The sequence below is a fragment of the Pygoscelis adeliae genome, unplaced genomic scaffold (genome assembly GCF_000699105.1).
Source record: "Pygoscelis adeliae isolate BGI_AS28 unplaced genomic scaffold, ASM69910v1 Scaffold83, whole genome shotgun sequence".
NCBI classification, from domain to species: domain Eukaryota; kingdom Metazoa; phylum Chordata; class Aves; order Sphenisciformes; family Spheniscidae; genus Pygoscelis; species Pygoscelis adeliae.
The window spans coordinates 334,139-351,589 of record NW_008824467.1 but is presented as its reverse complement, the minus strand read 5'-3'; positions in this window follow the sequence as shown (position 1 = coordinate 351,589).

Here is a 17,451-nt window from a genome sequence, read left to right as displayed (position 1 = left end):
GAAACAGAGGCAGGAACGACACCTGGTGTCCAGAATGTTTTACAGAATTTCTTGGCTGGGATGGGAACCAGCAGCGTGAGTAGGGAAGATGGGTACTCAGTCAGAGAAGAGAACAGGAGCAGGACAAAGAGCGGCGTTTAAGGAACGCAGCTGGGGTGAACGTAGTGGAAGAAACAGAGAAGAAGATGTTAAGCCTGAGGGACAGAGAGCAGACAAATCTGTGTGTCCAAGTCCACAGCCCTGCCTGGTGCTGTACAGTTCCACCTCGGATACACGTGAGCTTTGACTGACGCCGATGAGTTGTCATGCACCTCTTGGCAGAATACTAGCTTGGATCCCAGAACAGCACCCACCTTGGTGTGGTGATGCTCCTGGGCTGCTAAGTCCTGCATTGATACAGCTAGACCTGGAACTAGTTCATACAGTGCTTGTGTGGGGATCTCTGTATCAGGTTGGACTGCATGTGCCCTGAATTTCACTATTCCTTTACAGCCAACAAATGTATGTCAAACTCAAAGGCAAAGCATCTCGTTCATTCCCTGGTCATATACTTCATCACCTTCTGCAGAAAGCAAAGCATCCTAATATTGAATCAATTACTCAGTTAGCTCCAGTGGCAGAGGTTTGTGCAATAGACTAAGAGCTTTCAGAAGTGCTACTGAGCTTTGTGGATTATCAGCAGGATACCACTCATCTCACAGGTGCTTTATGAGTTTATTGGTATTTGTGAAGTGGTTGGATACTGTTGCAAGCAGCCTCATTGAAAAGCCCATAATTCCCTTGAAGGAAGGGCTTTGCAATTTGCAGAAAGCCACTGTAAGATAAGATAAGCTAAACTTTTGACAGTCAGTAGAAAAAATAGCAATCTATTGAATGTTGCCCTTTCTATATTTTGACTCAGGCATGGGCCCTGCAGAGACAAAGCAGATGTAGCTAAAGGCTGTCTCAGACTGCATATACAAGCTAACCTTAATTCTGGCATCTTCTGACATCCAAAAATTTGCAGCCTGAATAATATAGAGACAGGGCTAACTCAAGGCAGCCATCAAGGACAACAGATTGCTGGAAGAAACGAAACTGCCTTACCTTTTTGCCCTGTGCTGCAGACCAAGAAAGCTGAACTGTCCATGTGTTGCTGCTGCTGAGGAAGCAGCAGCATGTGGCAACACCTACCCCAGGTCAAAGCTGGCTGCTCCAGGTGGAGCAGCACCCACCAGCCCATTTCCTTGGCAGCAGGAGAGCAGCAAGCCTGGCTGCCTGCTGTCCTGCCTGGCAGCTCCCTCCTGTTTCCCACAGCACTCACATCAAAGATCTCACCAGTCTCTTGCCCAGATCATCTGTTTTGCCCACACTGTGGGCAAATGGAGGAACACTGCATTTCAGCTTTGATGTCCAGCTCCTCCTCCTCTTTTCTGGTACTGACAAAGAACCAAAGCCCAGTCATGTGGAAGTATCAGAGCATGGTGATGTTCGAAATGTGTTGAGGTTGAGGAGAACAAACTCCTTCGCCTTCACTGCACTCAAGCTGCAGAAGCACCAGTACAACCGCCTGCAACTGCTACCATGGCTCAGGGGTTATCTGTGCAGCCGCTTGTGCAGCCTTTCCCCCCCACCCCCACAAATTAGTCAGAGGATTTGCATGTTCAAGCTTGTTTGACCCCTTGTGAAAGTCTTATAGAAGAGCCAGGTTATGTGGGAACGTGGAGAGAGAGTACTTAGGAGAGAAAGGAGAAATGGTAGAGCAAGGGAAGGATTCAGAGCAAAGAGATAAGGCTGAAAAAAGAGAGGTTAAGCTTGGAAGGGGGCAAGGGAACAGAGAAAGAAAAACACAGCTACTGAGTTATGAAGTAAAAATTAACCTCATAAACAGACATATTCAGCAGCCTCCTCTGAATCAGTTAGCTCATTAACTCAGCCAGAACAACAACTCTGGGCTTCTTTATGCCATACAGCTTGAATGATAACATCTCTGCAACTTGGATGCAGTGCACAGTGGGCCTCAGAACCTGCTCTGTGGATTATGCCTGACACACCTGGTTGTAAACAGAGCAAGATGTAGTGAGGACTGTGGGGTTTCAGGGTATTATTTTACATCACAAAAAAGGCATGAAAGCTATTTCTGTTCCCTCAGCCTTGGGGTGCCGTTATGGGATGACCTAATAATAATAATAATAATAATAATAATAATAAACAACTCTGGATTAAGGGGCTATACATTTCTTTTATTTAGCTCATTTTTCAATCTGTAATAAGATTCCTCATGAACAGGTGGAAATAAGTTAGGCAGATCCTGCCAGATCTATTCCAGGCAGCTAATCTACCCTTGCACTTGAAATCTACTTGTAAGGAAACAATAAGCATTTTCAATTTAGACCAAAAAAAGAAGTAGGATTAGGATTCTGTGTATTCTGTGGTACTTCTTATATAAAATAGCCAAATGGCTTTTCCTTTACAGTCACTGTGGTTTGCTATGTGAGTTCTACTCCTGCGAATCCATTTGAAGTGAAAACACATCGCAGCCTACTGCTTGTGTTCATTTTATTGAAATAAATGCAGCAGTCCAATATAATTTCATATGTCCCTGTAGCTAATGAGGAAAGGTGATATAAATGGTGTATTACAAAGACCACTGTGCTGTGCTCTACTCTACTGAATGTTTCATTTTTACTTTTTCAACAAATAATTTCAAAAGGTACCTGAAGGTTTCCATGCTGAGGAATAGTCAAGGTAGTTCAAAGGGGAATCCACATAACAAAAATATGCCTTTAGCATTTGTAAAATTATTAGCATAATGAATTTCCTGTTATGCTTTGCTCAAAGAATTAGCAGCACATGAAATACCAGAATGATTTACATATTTTGGCCACTATGTGTCATAATGTAACAAACTTTTTACAGTCTTTCAAATAGGTCATAAAATATAAATTGTGAATGTGGATTTTTGTGGCAGAGGTTACATCCAGCACAGTGAAGTCAGACTTACATGGGAAATACAAACTCACTGTCATTGCAAGCATTTGCTAGCTACTGTTGAAGTCCTTCATGTGGCAGAGGACTTTAAACCTTTGAAAAATCAAAAGAGAGATTCTGCCTTCCTTACTGACACATTTCTTACTTACCCTGGTCCCTGTTTGATTTTTCTACGAAGTCCAGAGGGGTGATACATTCCTACCAACCTAGAACTCCATCCTTTTCTCTTCAGCTCCTAACAAGCAGCTTTTTACTCCACGATCAGCCAAGATTGCTCTGAATAAACTAAAAACTGGCCTTAATGACCACTGCCACATCTTCATTCTCCTTCAGAAACATGTGCTTATGCCCTTATTTGTGCCCTGTCTTGTTTGGGTTTCTGGGATATTGGCATTATTTTATTCATGTTTTCTGATTACTCCATTGGGCACGGCTCTAAGTATGATACATCCCTTTCTGTATGACATTGTCTTTGTTAGCCTGCCATCTTTTATCTAATGACTCCAGATGTCTTTGATCATTCTCTGTGACTGCCGATTTTTATTATCATGATGATTACTGATTTGTTTTGGAGTAGCACAAATATGAGAATTTGCACAAACAAAAGAGAAAATCTCTCTCCTCAAGAGTTTGTAGTACAAGCAATTCATTACTTGCTGAAAAACAGAGAAAAACATACTTCACACTCTTAGTCTTCTATTGTATCAATAGTTTTTCCTGTAAAAGGAAATCCTTATATTTGTTAATTGGCAAAAAACATTATGTAATGAAGATCCACAATGGTCCTGGATAACAGGCTAGTTTCTATTTTGCTTACAGTTGGTTCCAATATATTATTGGTCTGTGGTTCCATTACATTAACACTATTACAACATAAGGGCTGTAGAGTTTGTATAATTTATCGCATACCACATCGGCTAACTGTAAGAGTTGGCATAAAAACCATGTCCCTTGTCCATGTTCTCTTGGCACACGCTAAATTGAGGATACTCTTGGGAAATGGGAATGAGGAGAAGTGTCCCCCCTGTTTTTGCCAGGATACTTCTAGGTCTTTTTGAAAAATGCACAAAGGTAGCATAAAACTACCTCTGAACACCTACCTCTGAACATCGCTTGCATGCATATTCTCTTAAACTTTGAAACTAGTAGTAGGTGTGCGTATTTATACTTGTGGGAGCCTGAAGAAAAGAAACTGAAGAGGGAAGATGTGACAAGAGAGAGAAAACTGAAAAATTCAGGCATTCTTCTGCATTGCACTGTAATTAAGACCTTACTCTTTCTACTTTTAAACTGTGGCACTTGTATTTTTAAATAAACTTTCCTTTCTGTATGAATTGATAATGTAGTTTCAGATAGATGAAAAAGATGGAGCTCAGGATGTCTGGCCGGGTTTGTTTTTGTTTGGAGGCTATGCTATCAGTTCTTGGCCACGTCAAGAGGCATAGGTGTAGGGATAAGATGTGTATACATGCTTTGCATGTGTATGTAGATAGTGGTTTGTTTCCATCTCCATAGACTTTTACTGGTCTTGCCATTTTTATGATTTATTTTATCTCATTGGAACATTTCTGGGATATTTTATAAAAAATTTCACTTCAGGGGTCATACTGTCCTTCAGAATTCCTGCTTTCTACAGTACTGTAGAGAGAGAAATGCCCTTTAGCTGGATAACTCTGTTGCTTCTCTGTTTCAAGATTCCTTTGAGGCATCAGTATCATTACTGAAGAATTCATTGAATAAAACATGGTCTTCTGGGCACATAATGGCCTCTCTTTATTTATTACTAACGAGGCCAAGGAAATCCTGGCAAGACTGCAGAGAAATTTATGGCTCATGCTTTGAATGCCATCTAGTGGTGTAACGATTTATGCAGCTCCAGCGATACTGAAGGGGAAGTGAGCAATTTCTCGTGCCCTGTGATCCATAACAATGAGGCAGGAATACCTGTGATGAACTGAAACAAATAAAATGTGATGCATTGCTAGTATTAGCGGAAGAAGATTAAATGGCCCTGGAACAACTAGGAAGAAAGCTTGGCCCGACTGTTCTTTATTCAGTTCTTACAAGTATTCAAGGGTCTCTGCAGGAATATTAACGGTTACTAAATTTGCTACAATGGTTTGCAGAAACCATTACACAGCCAATTTTCTCTTCTCACTGTACTTTACAGTGCATATACAATATCCATCTTTCTTACTAATCTGCAAAATGTAATAGTTCACAGAAATTGGAACAAATCAGCAACATCTTCATGGTTTTATTCACAATGGGCAAACCCGTACATTTGATTTGCTCAGCTGCAAAAGGCAGATTGTTCTCCCCTTAATTTTTTGCACTGGCTATCGAGATTGGGCATCAGGACAAACCAGAGTATGGCGTCTTTGGGACTGCTAGTCTTTGCTGCCTTGATCCTTCTCTCCTATAAGTGAGTGAAACTCAGTCTGTAGAAAGTGAGTGCAGTCCTAACCCCCCTTCAGCTGCTCCAATCTGCACTGGCTAAGAGCAATTGCCCACCTGTAAAGAGTGATTGCCTGACTTTGGCAAAGGCTACTGAACTCATGGGGCACAGACTCCATGCCATGCACAGCTTTCTAACTAGCAAGCAGAGCAGAGATTTCTGGCCTCTACTGGAGCTCTGCTCTGACCTGTCTTCCTACCCTGATCCTTACCTCAGGTCTAAGCTCTTGCTCCTGCTCTTGTTTGTTGCGCTTGTTGTCCCATTTACTGTTACTGACTAGGCTGCTCAACCTTGCTTAGATCTTGGCGCAAGTACCAAAATGTGCTACGTTGGATCCTGGGCTGGTGTGCTTTTGACTGTTTCCAGCCACAGTCTGCCGTGAACATGATGTTTCTTTTCTATATCTGTTGGCTTGTTCACTGATGTACTGATGGGAGCAGGTTTTTCTGCTGCAGAGGAAGTGCAGAGGGTGCCAAATGATGGCATCATTACACAGCTACTGTGACACAGGTCATCAGTCATTCCGTAGTCATTCCCTAGTGCTTCTCTGAGCTTTTGTGCTTTAATATTGAATTATCCTCTCCTTCTACCTTCTATATGTAACCAAGGATGGGGATTGCCTTCTCTACTAGCCATTTACTATATACTTCTATGAAGTAATTTACAAAATCTTAAAATAGATTGGGAATTCTGTGTCATGTACTAGGGCTTCTGAAAGAGAATTACAATGAAAACTAGTATGCACCTAAACTTCAATGCGAAAGACATGATTTTACTTTGAACATTTTAATCAGCTTTACTTTGACTAGATCAAATATAAAGGATGAGTTTACAGTCCATGGATATTTAGTTTTTGAGCAAGGCTTTGTCTTCATGAGAGAAGTCTTTCAATGACAGATTCGAATAGAATAGAATAGAATAGAATAGAATACCCTCCAGCCACTCCTCTCCCAATTTATACTTTTATCCAGTGTTGCTCCATCCCAGGTGCAGAATCTGGCTTTTGGACTTGTTAAATTTCACGTCATCAATGATTGCCCAGTGCTCCAGTCTATCTAGATCCCTCTGCAAGGCCTCTTGTCCCTCAAGAGAGTCAACAGCATCTCCCAAAAAAATGATTCTGTGAATTGCTTTGGTAATGCTTTTTTCCTGAAATTAAACATCCTTTCCTGTCTGTGATCTATCTGCCAAAATCTTACCAGACCAAAATCAGAGATTACAGTAAGGGTGGAGAATTCTACAGATTCTAATTGATCCAAACCTTATATCCTTGTTCAAAAATGCTACATTATTTCAAGTATACCACAGAAATCCATATGTACCACATAAACTCACATGTAACACATAATCAGCTGGACAAATTAGATCTATTCTAAGTATTTCAAGGTTGCTCACCTTTATTTATGGAGAGAGTCCAGTGGTGAGAGTCCAGTGAAGGGCCACCAAGATGATGAAGGGACTGGAGCATCTCTCCTATGAGGAAAGGCTGAGAGAGCTGGGACTCTTCAGCCTGGAGGAGAGAAGGCTCAGGAGTATCTGATGTGAGCAGCCATAAGGGCAGCCTGGTGAGAAAGGGAAAATTATTGAACAAAAGAAAATGCCTGCCAGCCTGGGAGCTGTGAGCCTGGGAAGTAGGCCTTGGAAAGAAACCAGAAACATCCTTGGAAAGTGCAGCTGGCCTCTTTGAAGTACAGCTGGGGTACCTAGAAACCAGAGACATCCTGAGATACCATCGATAAGCACAAAAACCCAAAGAAACTGTAACAGCAACATATAATCTGAAAAAGTGGAAACAGTCTGGGAAAATAGAATTGGTCTGAAAGAACAGAAAACAGCATCATCTGTTGGCTGTATAAGGTGAAAAATTAAAATTAACAGCATCTATTGGCGACTAGGAGGGGTGATGTCCTACACCCTCTTATGTCTCTATGACATAAAAAGGACTTAACTTTTATCCAGAATGGAGCCTCTCTCTCAGAACTTCCTGTGCTGCATGTACTTTTCCTTTGCTGAAGAGGTTGAATTCCTCACAAACTTTCTACGAGGTCTTAGAGTCTCACTGAGGGCACCTGGCTGGCTCCAGACTCTGTGACGCAGATAATCTTTGAAGTGGGACTCTGCTTGTTTATCTTATTCTTCCTCCTTTGAGCCCAGTTTTGGGGTCAATTTGGTTTGTCATCCTGCCTCTGGGATGGTTGGGTCCCCCCTCGGGATGGGTTTGTCCTTCCCTGTGGGATGGTTTGGCCCCTTCCGAAATCTGTCTAATTCACTTGATACTGTTATTATATATACATGTAAGTCATCTATCATAATTATATTTTCCCCTATATTGTTGATAAGTTGCTTCACTAATGATAAGTTTGTAGTAACCTGTAATAACATATACCTACTTGGCTGTTACCGTTATTGGTTGTTGCTATACAGTTGGTTTGCTGCTACTATTAACTGCTGCCATACTATTGATTGATACTATATTATTGATTGCTGATAGTAATTTGTAATAGCTTGATATATACATTTTTTTTCCTTGTTAATCATAGGTATAATTGCTAGTGGTGATTTTTTTTTAATTTGTGGTAATCTGTAATAAAGTAGAGAAATTTAGAGGAAAAAAGCCTCTGTGTCCTTGTGTGTTATGGAATCCTACAAACGCATTTTTTTGATCTCTACACACCCGCAGGCTGTGTAACCCTTTAGGTTGTGACAGGATCTTACCAATTTATATAAGGGATAGTGCAAAGAGGACCAGGCTCTTTTCAGTGGTGCCCAGTCACAGGACCAGAGGCAATGGGCACAGACTGAAACACAGGAGGTTCCCTCTGAACATCAGGAAACACTGTCCCTTCCAACCCAAACTATTCGATGATTCTATGATTCTATATGCAAAAGCCGTCTGGACATGGTCCTGGGCATGTGGCTCTAGATGGCCCTGCTTGAGCAGAGGGTTGGACCAGATGACCTCCAGAGGACCCTGCCAACCTCAACTCTTCTGTCTTTCAGTGATTGTGTGATATTTGACTTAATTTTGAAAAACTGTTCTTTTTCTCAAATAGTTATTTTTCTTCAGTATTGAAAGCTGAAGGCAACAGACTTGTTTGTGGTAGCAGAACAGAGTGAGTGAAATGATATGAAACTTGCCAGCTTGCTTTAGTGATTGAGCTTAGTCAGGAGCACATACAAAACCAGAACAAATTACAGGGAAACTTAATCTAGAAAAAGTCACATTTTCAGTGACACAATGTGGTGTTAACATGACAAGCAAAGGAAAAATATCTTTCTAAATCAGATTTTTATCTTGGTAATGTCCCTTTAGTTGGGAGGGTAGGGGGAAATATTGGCTCCTTGTCAGTTGCTTTTGGCAAATGACTCAGCTGTGACAGATCATCTTGACTTCAACCTGACGTTTGGCTGCAATGACCAATATTAATCAACTTCAAAATAATGCCTCTTTGTCTACCACAAAACAAATAACACCACTAGCTGGAGCTATCACTTGCCTGACTAGTTTTGCTTGTAAGGATTGTCAGTGAGCACTGAATAAATTTCATTGAGCTGGGTGTGCATGGAAAACTTAATAGACATGGTCTCATTATTTAATAGGTGACCCCCCTCTCCACAGCTGTCTGATAAGTCTAGGCATTAAATATCAGCTTGTGTATTTATTTGGAGACATATTCCAGCTTTCATGGAAAAGGAGGAAAATACATAATTCCTTGTTGTTTTCTTTTCTAATGGCATAAAGTGTGGTGGCATACTTTTTAACTGTATTATAGTGGTATAGTTGAGTACTATATAAGAACTGGGAACAAGATGAGGTGTGTCAGAGGGCTTCATTAGACATGCTATAAATGCTATTAGAAAGCTATTTTAATGAAATTTGCTTCCAGACTTACTAATATGGTTTACTGGCATTTACCATTCAGTCGTCTTCTTCTGCACTTCGGTGTTGTCTTTGGATTTCTTTCAAGGTTTTGAAAAGATTTTCATAAGAAATTTTATTACCATGAATCTTCATGAATATTTATATGATAGGTTTTTGGTGGCACAACGTACCTGATAACCCAGTAGTGTTTGCATTCTTTCTGGTTGTGTTAATTTTACTCACCCGTATTTTGGTGTATCTAGAAACAAAAGCATAGGAAAATACATTGGCATTATCATACCCAGAAATGAGACTTTGGTTTTCATTGTGGATGTTCAGCTTAACCACTATGGAGTGAAAAATGGCCTGTTCTTCTGCAAAGAGGAGTAGCAGTATAATGAATTAGGACCATGTGATTCATTGTATGAAGGTCACACTCTGGATACTTTAGTACAAAGAAGTTATCTGAAGGCTGTCTTTAAATGATCCATTTGGAAGTGATTAGACAGGAGCCACAGTTGTCTGGCTGTTTTTCTGTCACCAGGGAGCATGCAGAGCTTTGCTGTGGGCTTTACTCTTCTCATGGTCCTATTAAACCAATGTCATTGCCAAGAGCACATGAAAAAAAATGCCCAGTTCTTAAGCAAAAAGATATAATTGAGAATGTGGGTCCTATGGCACAGCAAAATACATGGGTATGAGTTGTATTTGCAGAAGGCTGAGATCCATGAGAAGAACAGGCATGTCCTTACTCCCAAGTGGTTTCTCGCGACAGCATCAGCAAAGCTCTTAAATATGTTGCTTTGTTGTTGGCTAGGCTGACTCAATTCACATGTCCTACCCTCACTCTGCAGACTAGTTAATGTCATAGAAGATAATTTCCAGACACCTAGGGCACAAGTTATGTAACGTATATAAATTATATACATCTTGTGCTCTGCTGATTGTCTTAATTCCTATTGGCTTCTCTGGAGGAGAAAAACTGGGCCGATCCCAAGACCCTAGATTATACACAACAAAGCAGGAACATAATATTCTCTCTTTGAATAAGATGACAAATTAAAACGTTTGATTTCTCATTTTTATTGTACAGGCTCAGATTAGTTCACACACAAACTCCCTTCCATGTCGAAGGAAACAAAATTCAAGGCTGAATTCCAGATCTGTAAACATGCTCTCCTCAGGGAAAAATCCCACTGATGTTACCTGTCTGGGCCTGTGGGCCTAGGAATCTAAATATTAGCATAGGACACGCATTTATTACGTGAAAACCAAAGTAAAACTACAAATAATGGAACAACAAATGTTAAGAATGAATTTCAGCATACTGAGTTTTAACTATTTCTGGTTTTGATAATCTGAGATTTGAAATCTGCCTGTTTTTAAACATGGTTTAATGTATTTATCCTTCTAATGTTCCAGGCCTGTTAACGTGACACTTATACTCTTTTCAGAAGTCATGAGTTACCATGCTCACATCATAGGCATTTTTTATGGAGGAGATGAGGAGAAATAGCATGTCAAAAGGCAATAACCAACTTGTTTACACAAGAGATTGGCATTTGAGATGCCATTCCTACTCTTCCACTGACGCAGCATAAGTCCCTGGTTGAAATTACTGTCTATACCTCAGTTTTCTCAGCTATAGAAGAAGCATAGTGACTTTTGTCGATCTCACTTGCTCCTCTTTGTGAGGATCAATCAGTTATTTTTATGTTTTCACAGTGCTTTGAAATACTAAATTTTATGTGTTGTATTCCCACAATGATTTTTTAATAATGTTATTATTGTTATTGTTAGTTATTGTTATTGTTATTGTTATTGTTATTATTATTAAGTAGGTGTTAGAGTTTCCTATCACAGAGGACCAGAAATTGATCTCCTTTGATTTAGTATTATAATGGGAAATAATGGATATTTAAGGAAAAAGAAACTTGAAGGCAAATTAGTGCACAGCAGATACTGGTTCTGGAGGCAGTGGTAACCAATGCTGGATGTCAGATGAAAATGGTCCGGTGGGAAACTCATCCTGTGAAGAAGACAACTGTTTTTATGGGCCATGGCTCAAGGACTTTGCCACGTAAATCTGTCCTGGTTTCGGCTGGGATAGAGTTAATTTCCTTCCTAGTAGCTGGTACGGTGCTGTGTTTTGGATTTAGGATGAGAATAATGTTGATAACACACCGATGTTTTAGTTGTTGCTATCAGCCTCTTGTGCCCTGCCAGTGAGGAGCTGGGAGGGGGCACAGCCAGGACAGCTGACCCAAACTGGCCAAAGGGCTATCCCATACCATGTGACGTCATGCTCAGTACATAAACTGGGGGGAATTGGCCCGGGGGCGGGGACCACTGTTCTGGAACTGGCTGGGCATCGGTCGGCGGGTGGTGAGCAATTGTATTGTGCATCACTTAGTTTGTATATACTATTACTATTATTATTATTATTATTATTTTCCCTTCCCTTTCTGTCCTATTAAACTGTCTTTATCTCAATCCATGAATTTTACTTTTTTTTACTGATTCTCTCCCCCATTCACTGGGGTTGGGGGGGGAATGAGCGAACGGCTGTGTGGTGTTTAGTTGCCTGCTGGGTTAAACCACAACAAAATCAATCAGTTAATCACTCTTCTAACCATTCACACAAGTTGCTGGAGAGGGAATAAGAGCAAAAGGCACCTTGCTGCTCCTAGGATCTTTTCTGTCAGCTGATTAACAATGTGGTGGAAAAAGGGGAGTCTCTTTTCCAAATGGCATATGAAAAACCAAATGCCATGATTCTCGATTTAGGCTGCTGCTGAATCAATAGCCCCAGGAGACTGCTGAGAAAGAACATCCTTCATTTAGAAATCATATTTGTTTGCAAGCAATTTTTATGTGCCCAGTTCAAATAAAGCAATGTGTTAGGAGAGTGACCTGAAACACTAAGTCCCGCCCCAAGGTGGCATAGTTAACAAAACACACTTTCACTGAATCTGCCTTACTAGGAGGGAGAAACGTAGGGATAGAAATGACCATTGTTCCTAATGCACTGTTCTGCTACTGACACTGTGTCATAACATACCCTCTGCAAAGTGAATAACTACTGTCCTAACTGTGGTAAGGTATCAAGCACATGCTGCCCTTCAGAAGACTGAGTAATGAAATATCAGGAGGTATAACAGGAGTTCATGCAAGATCAGCTGCAGGCATTAGAAATGGCTTTAGATGTTCAATTCCACAGATAAAGAACCATCAGCTTCTCTGGCCATGAGTTTAAACCCTGAACTCATTATGCCTGGACCTGATGAGTGGCTATTGGCTTACTTAAAACCAACCTTCACAGGATGGATTGTGGCGTTAGGCTGGCTTCAAGGATCATGTCTTCTGGCTAGCTCTCCTCTAGATGGTAGTGGTCCTGCCAACGCATCCAGCCCTGGATGAAGAGGAAAACCAAAATGATTCTTCATTAAAGCAAGCTGTTCTGAGCAAGCTGATACCATGGAGGGACATCCTGGAAAAAACTTGCATTGAGGAACTTAGTTCTAAGTGTTGTTCCCAATAAGCTGGAGATCCTGACTAACCAGCAATCAAACTCTTGATGAGGTTAATAATTTAATTATAACTGAATAACTTCTCAGTATACTTTTACCAGGTATGTCTCTGCCTATGAAGAAATATACAGGATAATCCCACAAATGCTCTGCAGATTGTGGCTAACTCTGTAGGTGTTTGAATAATCTCAAAACCCAGCAATTGTTCAGTTGCTCAGATTTCCTCCATGAACTTAAAGCTCATGCTCTCGTAGAAGGTAAAATGAAAGCTCACACTGTTAATGAGTTTTCTTTGTAATTATGGCCAAATTATTAATCTTGTATGAGGCTTGTCCAAAGGGCATCAGGCTTACCTGTGTTGAAGAAGCTCATGAAGTGAATGCTCTCTGGTTGGAGAACCCTGGTATGTTCAAACACTCATGCAAACTAACATGGTGCCTGATTTGGTGGCTGTCATGCATGTTTATACAGATGCAAACGATATTCTGCCTTGATGGCTGTCATTTACTTGTGTGGGAGTATAAAGCTGTGTAGTCTCCATCCTTTTGAGGTTTTAAAAACTGGGCTGAATAATGTCCTGAGGCAACCTTGTCTGGCCTCATAGCTGATTGTGCTTTGAGCAGGAGTTTGACCTAGAAACCTCCTGAGACCCCTTCCAAGCTTATGCTTTGATACCATGATCCTAAGGTTTCACTTTGACATCAGCTGAATTATCATCAGTTCTGTGGTGGGTCAACCCTGACTGAGTGCCAGATGCCCACCCAGCTGCTCTTTCACTCCCCCTCCTCAACTGGACAGGTGCAGGAAATAAGATGAAAAGCTTGTAGGTCAAGATAAGGACAGGGAGATCTCTTACCAGTTACTGTCATGGGCAAAACAGACTTGACTTGGGAAAAATTGGTTTAATTCATTGCCAATTAAAAATAGAGTAGAACGGTGAGAAACAGACAGAATCTAAAAGACCTCCCACCCTTTCTTCCCAAGGAGGCTCAAGACCCCTCCTTTACTCCCAACTCTTCCACCTCCTTCTTTCCCCAGCTCCCAGCAGCGCAGGGGGGTGAGGAATGTGGGCTGGGCTCAGTCCATAACAGTTCCTCTCTGCTGCTCCTTCCTTCTTATGCTCTTCCCCTGCTCCAGCGTGGGGTCCCTCCCATGGGATACAGTCCTTCACAAACTGCTCCAATGTGGGTCCTTCCCATGGGCTGCAGTTCTTCATGAAACTGCTCCAGCGTTGGTCTTCTCCACAGGGTGCAGTCCTTCAGGAACTGACTGCTCCAGTGTGGGTCCCCCACAGGGTCACAGGTCCTGCCAGAAAACCTGCTGCTGCGTGGGCTCTTCTCCATGGGCCACAGCTCCTCCAGAGTGGGCTCTCCATGGGCTGCAGCTTCCTTCAGGGCATCTCCACCTGCTGCAGCATGGGACTCTCCATGGGCTACAGTGTTGATATCTGCTCCGTGGTAGTCCTCCATGGGCTGCAGGGGCACAACCTGCTTCACCATGGTCTTCTCCATGGGCTGCAGGAGAATCTCTGCTCCAGCACCTGGAGCACCTCCTCCCCCTGCTTGTTCACTGACCTTGGTGTCTGTGGGGCTGTTTCTCAGATTTTTCTCAGTCCTCCCTCACAGCTGCTGTGCAGTGTTTTTCCCTTTCTTAAATATGTTACTACGGAGTCACCACCATCTAGGCTGAGGCCTCAGCTCTGCCCTGCGGTAGGTCCGTTGGAGGTGGCTGGAACTATCTGTGTGTGGGGTAGACCCACCCTGTTCCCACAGGCTCCCTCTGCCAGCACCTGGGCACCTGCACACAGTACAAGTTCTGCTGAACAATATTCTAAACTCGGTTGCTCCAAGGCCAGAAGGATTACACAGGAAGGAACAAGAAGCGGGTGAGGTTCTTAAATTTGTTCCTGAAATGGGATCCTGGTCCTGAAACTTCATGCTGATACCAAGCTGAGTAGTGTCATACTTTCATTCAAAGCTTCAAAGAAGTAGATGAAACAATCACTTTAGAAGACCCAATTATTATTCTGAAACGGTCAAAATTGTTTCCACCAGCTCTCTGCCACTCCTTATACCTTTTACAAAAAGATTGAAGCATTGGTAATGATTGGTATGCAGTCAATATTGCCTTCTTGGTTTTCTTTACACCTCTATAAAGAAAGACATATAAATAAAAAACTTTTACTTAGCTTTTAATGATCTATTAATTAATTTTTGACAGTACAGACAGAAGCAAACTGAAGTACAACATAATTAGGCTTAAGTTTTAATTGGTAAACTTAGTAACATTATAGTCTGTGCAAACACACGTCTATAAATATGCAAGGAATGATGTAGAACTTGGCTATAAGCATCAGTTGGGTTAACAGGCTTTAAGGTATACATAAGCAACCATTCAAAATGGCATTTCAGGTATGCCATTCTGGCAATGAACTAAGATGCTAGGAATCCAGACCCTATCAAAGTAGCATGAACATGATATAAAATGCACACACAAGCAAATTAAAAATTCATTGTGATCATTCAGTGCTAGCAGCAATGGAAACGTTATCAGTGAACTTGATGTTATGAATATGGAAGACTACCAGGTAGTAAAGAGTAAGCTTTTCTGTAGGAGTAATAGTAGGGAAGGAATGGCTCAATCTCATTAATCTTCTCTTCACAGATGCTGTGTACAGAGCTTTTACATCCTTGGAGCACTGCTGTATCAATCCCTGGCAATCTATACTATTCTGAAATGGGGTGGGTTTGAAAACATGCATGTATTAGAATAGTAATACATTTTACATGTTGTTTTAGCTGAGGAACATTTCTACTTTTGTGTCCTAGAAAATATATGAACGCCCATGCTGTAGTCAATTTGTATATAACATATATAGTGTGCTATGCATAGAGGTGTACATTTTAACATTGAGATATTCAGGATCAGCTACCAACATCTAATGTAGGACACATTGTTCTCCAAGACTGTGACAAAATCTATTTTTATTTTCAAGGTATAGAAACATATTTTGCTTCATCAGCAATTGCTTCATTTTGTACATTCAGCTGCAAAAAAAAGCCTTGCAAATGCCAAAAAGACTTTAAGCGAGCAACTAGTATATGCCTTGCTGTTTAACCCATGTGGTTAGGAAGAGTTACAGTGAGACTCATTAGCTCCCCACCTGAAACACCGGAAACACATGTTTAAAAATTGTGTTACACCATGTAGCAAGGTAGGAAGCCAGTCAAGGAGGGCAGCTTGGGACTGTGAGGAGCACAGGAGAGCTCTGGAAACAGGTAATGGGGAGGAACACCCATGGCGCTTAGACCACGCTCCAGTTGCCTTCAAGGCAAAATGTTACACTGGAGGATAAGACCTGTGCAAGCAGCATTTGCACTTCAATTCCATCAAAGCTGTTTACATTTTCATGACCCAGCCTGATCCTGTCTTTCTATCCCTGTTTGGCAGGCCCAGCTCCTACAGAAGCATCTCCTGCTTAGAGCATTTTTATAATACTTTCATCCTCTTTCTGTTTTTCAGTTTATATGCTTTTTTCCTCCACTTTTCTTCCTTTTCTCTCTCTCTTCTCTGATGTGCCTCTCATTGTTTCTTTTGTTTTCCTACCTTTCACCTCTGTATTCTATACTTACTTTGCAGTTCTTGTCATCCCAATAACAAACAGATCAGTTTGTTTCTCCTCGTCCCCTTTTGCTTGCCCTTTCCTTGTATTTTCCTCTCTCCTCCCCATACTGGAAATCGAGCTTCTTTTCAGCCAACTGAATGTTAGCATGACCAAGTAACTTGAAATCAAAAGTGGGGTGGCAAGAAGTTAGACTGCTAGCTATACAAAATATGAGGAACAGTAAGTATTGCTATACTTTTAAAGGCCATGTCAGACTTACACTATGACAATATGAAATGCAGCAGTACCAGGACTTTAAAAATGCTGTGAATCTCTTATTTACTTCATCCAGTTTCTTAAATAACTTTAGGGGCTGAGAATTTTTTTTTTTTGAAGGCAAGCTGAGTTCTTTAATTTCTTTGGTTTATTAAGGGACTTCCTGTCCCATATAGTTCTCATTTACATTTTTTTTATGTTTTAAGGAAAGAATCAAAGGCTATCAAATGATGCATACACAAACATGTCAGTCAGGTGTAACCACACTTACAAACAAACTCCCAGAAAAGGGGCAAACTTTCTAGATCTTCCTGTTGTTTAGCCTGACTTGACAATTCCAGAAAAGATGCTTTATCAGAGTGAGTTCCTGGGCTCTGCAGCAAGAAATGTTCCCCATATTCCAGGGGATGTGATAAACAGGAAATCAATTAGGCAGCTTAGTGGTCTGGTCTGACTTTGAACTGGAGCAACCCCTCTGCAGGCTCAGCGCCACTCAGATCCAGTGACTGGTATAGAAGCTTGAGGGAATCCTTCCCATCCCCCGACTACACAAAGAAAACTTGAAAGGAAGTCACAGCAGGCTACATGTGACATGCTTCAGTCTGTATTTTCACTTATCAAGTATCTGAGTCTACAAGATCTATGAGAAGCTGGTTATTTCCTTGATCAGTTGCAGGGAGCTGCTGAAATCCTTTTGCTTATGAAATCAACATAGATTGATGTAGTCACTGAAGGAAAGATTTATTTCTTC